Source organism: Passer domesticus, chromosome 3 (genome assembly GCF_036417665.1).
Source record: "Passer domesticus isolate bPasDom1 chromosome 3, bPasDom1.hap1, whole genome shotgun sequence".
NCBI lineage: Eukaryota > Metazoa > Chordata > Aves > Passeriformes > Passeridae > Passer > Passer domesticus.
In genome coordinates, this window is record NC_087476.1 from 72,359,421 (window position 1) to 72,368,652 (window position 9,232).

Below are 9,232 nucleotides of genomic sequence, written 5' to 3' on the forward strand. Positions count from 1 at the left end.
AAGTGGAGGAGACGACTGTCCCATCACACAGCAGCAGACAAACCAGAAAGCTGAACAACATTCTGAGGCATCAAGCCCTAGGCCAGGCACAGCCTGAAAACAAACTGTTCTTTGAATTAGATGTTATTACCCTTTTTACCCTAAAAACCCTATTGTCCCTTTTATCAACCCTTACCAAAAGCCTCTAACTTTTACCCACTCCCCCACCCTTAGCACCATAGAAAAAAACAAAAACAAAAAACAGTAAAAAACTAAAAATAAAGGGGGGAGGTGGGAGGAACAGAGGAAAGGAACAAGAAAGGAACCCTAACCCTCCTCTCCTACCATAAAAATAACAAATTTTGCTTATATTCCCTATCAGAAGCCCCATTCCTGCCCAAAGATGAAAAATATCTCCGTTGGCGCTGTCCTCACTGCTGCCTGGATGTTCCTTGCCGTGCCATGCGCCGTAGGTTGGATCGGCCCACAGCCGAGCCATAATGTCTGGGTAACCTTAGCAAGAACATTAAAACAGGATAACATGTGCTTATCCATGGGGAGCGTTGATAACCCACTTTCCACATGTCTAGTAGGAATTCCTTTCGTAGCCGATGATTGGCCCGCCTATAATTCAGAGCTTCTCCGCACCACAGGTAAGCGACCCCACCAGGTAGAAACTTGGGACGAGTGGACAAAAATACTGCCCAATGCTCTTGAGGAACCTCAAGAATTGGATCTATTGGGGTCCTCTAAGGCCACCTTCTGTGTCAAATTTTACTTTAGACGTCCAAAGAATAATTTGCCTGAAATTGATCTGAACAAAAACACATACCGAAAAGACATATCACCAATTAACAAAGCCTACAACCCTCACGATTGGTGTAATTACACTGCTCGTGTGATCTCTGTGTCCTCTCTCCATCCCAAAGTTCTACCCAAGGGAACGTTTCTCATCTGTGGTGACAGAGTATGGGCTGGGATCCCCTCACGACTCCAGGGAGGTCCCTGTACCCTAGGAAAACTTTCCACCCTTACTCCAAATATCACCTTGTTGCACAATTGGAAAAAAGAGAGCGAGTTAAAACGCCACAAAAGGTCCTACACAGCATTTGATGAAAATTGCGATCCCAAATTATACGATTGGAACAAACCTAAAAAGATAGCAGTCTCTATATTCCTACCATGGGTAGCTGCAGCTAAGGCCCTGGGTGACATAAATCACCTTGGGTGCTGGCTCAGTAAGCAAGCTAACGCTACTTCTGCTGCCCTGAGTGATCTCTTAAAGGAAGAAGAAACCACAAGACACGCCTCACTCCAAAATCGAGCAGCAATTGACTTCCTGCTGCTTGCCCACGGACATGGCTGCGAGGACTTCGAAGGGATGTGCTGCTTCAATCTCTCTTCACGCTCGGAATCCATCCACGCCAACATCCAGAAACTGAAGGGACTTGTGAAGGACTTAAAAGTAGAACAGACCCCAGACTGGGTCAATGATCTCTTCGGTCAATGGGGATTAACGGGATGGGTTGCATCTTTGGTTAAGGGAATGTTGTGGATTTTTCTTGTAATTGTCATCGTGTTACTTATGTTCTCATGCCTTGTCCATTGTTTTAAAAGAACCATAGGGAACGCCTTTTTTCTAAATACAGAAAGTGGAGTTGTAGCAGGCACAAGGCCTGCAAGGCCCTGGAGGTCAGAAGCCTGAGCTAGGAAATACCAAAGTCAGCATGACTAAGGCTTTAGAAGACCCCCTCTTCCGCCTTTCGGACCCTGTTATCTCTCTGTAGACTCATAGGTCACTTTCCCCTGACCCTTACTATTGGACAGTTTTCAATCCCCCTGTAAGGTATAAAAACCCCTAGCTCTGCCCGGTTCGGCAGAGGAGAGCTGTCAATGGAACCTTCGCGGAGACCCCAATAAAAGAACCCTGTGGAACCCACACAGCGCTGCTCTCTCTCTCTCTGCGTCTGCTGCGGCGATACCCAGGGTGACGGCCCCAGGCATGCTGAAAGAGCTGAAATCACTAAAGAGCTGACTGCAAATCACTATAGCTGCCTGGGCTGCCTGAACCCCCCGCTGGGCGATCCTGGACCCTCCGTGAGCTATCCTGGACAACCGGCCTCCCCGCTGGGCTTCTGCCCTGGGGGCCATAAAAAATGGTATTTATTTTTAATGTGTTCATTGCAAACCTCTTTGACTTGCATGTCTGTCATTTTGGAGACTGGGTGCAGCTATATCTAATAATAAAGAAAAGTACAATCCCTTACACCTACGGTTGTCTGTTTCTCTCCAACATTGCTGATGCTTTCCACATTCCAAAAGTTATCATATGCCATAGAATGAAATATCCAGTCCCCGTGCCCCCTACACCATCTCTGTTAGTCAATTTATTTTTAAAATTATTTCCACATCTATTCAGTTTCAGATTTGAATACAACTAGAGCCTTGATTTCCTGTTCTTCTTTGTGCCTATAATTGAAAATCAGAACTCACTTCTTTGCTCAGCTCCAAGAATACTGAATCCTGAAAGAACAGGAATTAAACTGCAAAGAAATTTCTGCATATGGTCATCTTATTTAACAGGGATTCAGCTTTTTAATAATCTGTAGGGTGATTAGATAATTAAGGAGCAAGGAAAATGTGAAAGTGCAAACAAAAAATTATAGAGACCAATTACCAAAATGAAACAGACTAATACGCCCTAAGATAAATGATGTTTACTTAAAAATGGTGTTTTATTGAATCAGGGAGAACTTGACCTATATTGGAAACAGAAGGAATTATAGCGATTATGTTGGGATAATGTCAAAAAGCAGCTTGGCTGCATTATTAAGCTTGAAAGAATCAGCTGCCACTATAAAATGCATCGCTAAACAGACATGGACAGTAACAAATTATCCAAAGGAAAGTGAGGGAGTTGAGAGGCCATTTTGTCACTGCACTGTCATTGTGCAGGCATGGATCATTCGTCTTCTGAGGACAGCCCAGGGAGGTGGGGAATACCTGTGCTCTCAGGAAACAAAATCAAGCCCTGGCACAAGGACAGTGTGGAAGGATCCTATCAGATCTTATTGAAACCCAAGCAGCAGCTCGAAAATCAATGTAGTTAACAGGATGCTGCAGCTGGATCAAGGTCCTTTGGGAAGAGGCAAGTCCTTCTCACCCACAGGGACGGTCTGTGTTGTGCTGTTTGCCATCTTGCTGTTTCTAATAAAACAAACAGTTGCATGCAGATGTTGTTAGTCAAAGATGCTGAGAATACAAATACAAATAGAAAACAAAATAGACTCGCATTAGGTGCCAGGGTGAGAGGGGCAGTTACAAATGAAGATTGTTTCAGTCTTGGTTATACCTTTCTCACCCCTGCAATGCTAGTGGAGCTGCTCAGTTGTGACTAAAATTAGTATTAAAGCTGAGAGAAATGAAGGTCATAGCAGGAACACATATGTCACTGTCATCTATACTTGCCACTGAAGTGTCTATATTTTAAAAGTTAGTATTCTTGGGACCAAGAGTGCTAAGCCAATAAACAACAATGGAAGAACATGCCTCAGGCCACCTTTTGTTTTTTAGAAGAGAGATGCAAATGATGACAACTGGTTCATGGGGATTTAATGTGACAGTGTGCATGAGGGGGTGGAAGTGACCTGATGCTGCCGTGGAACAGAAGATGGTTGAATGACACAAACTCATCTTCTAATTACCCAGATGTTAGACAACAAGTAACAGGTTATTGATGGATCATATTTATTCAGTGAGAGATCTTCTGGAAGTACTATACAATATAACCACAGATGGTAACATTTAAGAGTAGAACTTGAGACTGGGCTTGAGGCTTTCAGCTGCAGAAATCTCCCTGATGCTAATTTTTGCTGGAGGGCTGAGAACAGCCTATGGAATTCACACTGGAATTTTTAGACCTTTATTGTGTTTTCCTAACTACAGGCCCATTCTCTTCTGTTAGAGAGGCTCTCATGGGCTTGATGCACCATCTGTAATTTCCTCGTGGTGCTGAACTTTAAGACGTTGGTTTCTTTCACAACTTAATCAGAGTCTTTTGGAAAAAAAAAAAGACCAGTACAAATATTAGTCAGTGTTTTGAAACTTACTTATGTGCTAAATGCAGATATATTGACCCAGATTTTTTAAGAAAAAACAAACAAATAAAAGAACTTGCTTTATCTATAGACCAAGATATAAAATCCTGGGATTTGGTGGGCTTTGGAGGTTGCTTATTTACTTCTTTAGGCTTTTTAAGAAAGAAATTTCATTTTTGCCAATTTTTTGTTTCAAAACCTTTGATATATTTCCACACAATTGTCATACTTACATTTCTCAAACCATGGAGTAATAATCAAGTGTTTCAACATAATAAAAATTCTCTAAACATAATAGAAATATCTAATTAGAAAAATATTTTATTTTTTTATCAATTTGAAAAATGTTAAGGGTAAAAAATAATTTCAGAACTGACACTTTCCTGCAAAAAATTTTGCCTTGAATGAATCTGCATAATTTCTTAAGAAACCAGCTTGCTGAAAATTACCTTGATTGTCCAAAGCTTCATTCAAAGCTGATGAACATGCATCACAGGTGTCATCCACCATGATCCTTTGATGCAAAAAAGTTTTATAATTTTCAATAATGAGTAAATTTGACACAAGAATTCTTTAGGAGAGTTTACTTCTATGTAGTTCCTTACTAAATGCACATATTTTCATTGATAAAAAACTCTCTAAGGAACTCCATTATATGTTACGAATTTATTTTTCTTACTCAATTCAAGCAAAAACACAGTTTGGATCAATTGATTTGATAGGGAGAGGTGTTGAAATCTGATTTCTCAGTCTCATCCCAATTTGACTTTCTGATTTTAAACTAAAACAGAATTTCTTTGGCTCTCTGACTTCTTCAGCTGTATGTAATTTAAGACAAATCAATTTAGAAATTAGATGCATTAATTACTCAGCAGTGGTCAGAGAAGGACTTGCCTTTTATAGCTGGTTGAGTCCAAATATCTCTCTTAAGTGCTAAAGCATTAATTCCACTTGGAAGTGAATTTAGATAATGCGAATTACAGTGGAAACATTCCAATTGAATAAAGCTATTTTTAATGATCTTAGGTTCAGCCAAATTTGGACTGATCAGGCACTCAGCTCTGTGAAATGCTAGACATGAAGGTGATCCCTCTTTTGATGACAAATGTCCCTGGGATCACAGCAGCATGCAGGAAGACAAACAGTAAGGAGCACATCTTCCAGAGAGAAGGGTTGCAGTCAGGAATCACAACCAGAGCTGCTCCTTCGACTGACTCTGGCACATTCAGGATCCTGTCCTTGTTTGTAAAACCAGAAACACAGAACTATTCTTCTGTTCTTTGGGTAAGTGGTGAGGTTACCTTATGTGCATTTATTAAACATTTGAACAGTGGAGGGCCTGCCATAGCTCAATGTTTTATAAAAACTACAGACAAGGGTTGTTGCAAGGTAACAACAAATCTTCATCAAGGGCAGTATTTTAAGAAAAACAATTCATTAATATCAAAATTCAAAATCAAAACCAAAAATCCTTTAATTTAGTACTTCAGTGGGCTTTACAGGTAGAATTTTTTCTAGATAATATATCCAAAAGTGGAACATTTGAAACTTGCTAACCAGTCAACTGTATTGACTTGTTTGTTCCTCTTTTTGAAAGGTACAGATGTGGCATACTATAAAGTGTTAAGTCAAAGCTGCAGTGGAAGTTGTAGTCTGTGATAGTCTCCAGAACATTACTTAAGAATGTGTGGGAAAGAGAATTGGCCATGTCCTGTAAGCAAACCAGTGTTGCCCTTGGGTTACAGTGAAATTAGTTTTATCATCTGCAGATGTGGCCCTTTGTTTTGAATCACATGCTAGCCAGGAGAGTGAGCTCTGCACCTCTGGCTGCACACCTTCACTGCTCCTTACCAGTCGCTGTGGCTGGCCACTGCCCTGTCTGTACTTCATAAAGCACCCAAGTCATTCAGTGTAGAGGAAGCAAAGATGTCCTTCAGTCATTTTAAGGTTAGAATTCTCTTCCTCCCTTCAAGATACAATGCAGAGGTAAAGCTGATTTCACCTCAGTTTGATGTCAGGCATATTTCATGTGTCTGTTAAGAGTCTCTGTCCTATTTCATGATTTTGCTTCTTCAGCTTCTCCCTTGATTGTGCATGTTTAAGGAGGACAAACTCAGTTCACTAGGTCTTATAAATTCTTTGCTTCTAAGCAAGACTGTAAGAAAACTGATCATGCTGAGCTATAGATCTACATTTTTTCATCAGAAGTTCCAAGAAAAGATGCTCACACCAGAAGCCTATGAAAAGAAACCACCCTTGAAACCATTTGGCATCTGTCTGAAAAGACACTGATACTGTGAATGGATGAAAGGCATTACAGCGTGAGGTGCACACCAGGTGGATTTGTATTGCATGACTTGGAGTTGTTTGTCAATAATTTCCTGCGTGACAGAGATAGTGCTGGAAAATGTTAGGAATGGTGTGAGAAATGGTACTCACTATTAAAAAATTCAAAAGGTTTATTAAAACCTTATCAAAAATACAACAGAAGACTGAACAGAGAAAATATTAGAGCACTGGGAGCAGAAAATTTTCCCCAGCATGTGCTCACCCACACAAAGGAGGTTTCGCCTTTTAACCCTTTAGCCCCTCCCAAAGTTCTGTCCATCGACTCCTTCTTTGCTGTCCAGTGGTGGAGTTCACTTCCTTGAATCTTGATTGGAGGTCAGGTGCTGCCATAGTAAAAAAATCAACACTCCCAAATGTCCCAAACCCAGGCCACCCCATGATAACAACACAAGGGGGGTAAAACATAAGTCTATAAAACTTCTCTTAACATATATGATATAACATACATGATATTTGCCTCTTAATTGTGAGAGTCAGCCATCACATTACTCATCTATCACAGTGTCATGTTTGTCTCTGGCACACAGAGGGAGCTCAGAAATTTTTGCTTCAAACAAGAATTAAGAGATCACTGTTTCTCCCCATCAGTCTGCTGACTTAATACAATTTATGCTCAGGTTCAGCTCAAGTGCTGATCCCAAGAACCACCTCCCTCCTGCAACAGCCACGCATGACCTAACCCAGACCCTGTTTCCTTGGGGAAACAGTAGCTTGGGAATGGCTGGCAGTATGGGTGGTTTTGGGTGGAGCTGTCAGTCCCAATGTCAGTGGTGGTCCCAAGGTCTCCCCCAAAAGTTTGTTATTGAAAACCGGGCCAGGCACTTTCAGAAATGACACCAGCTAGTTGTGTTCCCAGGGGCACAGAGAAGGCTGGGTCCTGCAGCGAGCTCTGTGCCAGTGACAGAGGAAGACGCTGCAGTGTGAGAGGCCCTGATGACAGGCTCTCAGCCGGCCTTGGGGACAGGCAGGGGCCTTTTCAGGGTGCTGTTGTAGCTCTCAGCCTTCCCCTCCCCACATCTGTTTCAAGTGAATGTGTCCCAGAGCACCAAACAGAGCAGCAGCCTTTTCCTCCCCTCTTAGATGATGACAGCTTCCACTCCTCAGTGGCCTCTGTGGGGGCAGGAGCAAACTTACATTTTCAACAGGTATCAGAAAAAAATGCATGAGAAATGTTCCATGAGAATTGTTCAGAATATTTGTCTGCATATAGGGACCAAAATGATGATTGGGTTATGGTTACCAAAATCTGGAAATTTTTTACCTTCTTACATAACTAACTTCTGCTCCTAGTCCCTTGTATTCTTAGGAGATGTCGCTGCAGAAACATCAATCCCAAAGGTAAATGCTAGCTACAGATGTTGGACAGAGTTCGTGAGTGCAGCAGCCAAGGTGGGGAGGAAGGGGCTCCCACAACCCTCACCCGCTGTCTCCGTGCCGCTGTCGTGCCCCGGGGGTGCTCAGTCCCCACATAATGGTGAGGGCATGACGGGCTGCGCCAGCTTTCCCCTTCTTCGGATCACCCCTATCGTCCCGTGGGCGCCGCTCCTTCACTGAGCGGCCCTGGCAGAGCCATCCTTTGCGGAGAGCCACCCCAGGCGCTCGCAGAGGGATGGCCCGGCTCCCCCGGGCCGCTCTCCCGGCGAGGCCCGGCTGAGCTGCGGCGGCGGCAGCCCCGGCTGCCATTACGGGCCCGTCTGTCATGCCGCCATTAGCGCGACCCCAGCACCGGCTCCAGCCTGTAAAAGGCATTAGCAGAGGTCATTAATGAACGGTTCTGGGTATTCTTAGAAAATTGTAGCATTACTGGGATGTCTTGAAATATTTATTAACGTGGGGAATTATTTCAGTTTGCAGATTTCTCTCATTATCTTACTTTTTTTTTTAATTTTTTTTTTATTTTTTTTTTTTTTTTTAGCTTGTTGCAAGGCTACCAAGCAGGCTTGTGAGGAGTCCAGCAGTGATCTCTTCAATCATGGAAAGTGCTTTTAGAAAACATTATGGTAATATTCAGCTAAATGCTGTCTGTCCCCCTAAAAAAAGAAAAATCACCATGAAGAAAACAAGAAAGTAGCACAGAGAGGAGTGTTCACTGCAGGAAACAGGCTTCTTCGCTTTATCTGTGGATGTTTTTCAAATGCAAAATCAAGATGGCTTTCAGCAAGAAAATTCTGGTGATGAACAGTCCCCAGGCTGGAAAATAGGTAGTGGGCTAGGCACATGAGAAGGCAAAATCATTGTTTTCATCGTGTTTCCTATTACTTGCCAGGGATGTTTCAAAAGAAAGCAAGCAAGCATGGTTAAGGAACTGATATTTGGGGCAAATTTTGACCTAGTTTTCAAGATAAATATCTAATATTAATTTGCAGTTCCTCTGTAGGTGCTGATGAGTGGATGTCACAGCATATGAATACTCTCTTTAGAGACAGTAAATAACTTCAGATGCTCTTTCCAGATACTGTATTTCACATCATTTGGAGCTATGACCTCTGTAGACACTCATGATGCCTGCCTACAACTGTAGGCTGGAAAAGTGGAGAAAATATACAGAATCAAGTTAGAGGAGGGGTTTTCAATCTGTATTCTCATAGTTCATGTAGAATCTGACTCACAGAGGAAAACTGCTACCAGAAAAATCGTCTTTGAGGCTTGTATACCCACTCACACCTCCGCTGAGCATTAGTGCACTCAGAGTGAGTCTGAGCACTGATGGGTGATCATTCATGTTTAAATTGTTGTTGCAGCAGTGGAGAGGTTGTTAAAGTTACCTGATGAAAGGGAAAATGATGATAGCATTCAAACTGATGAGT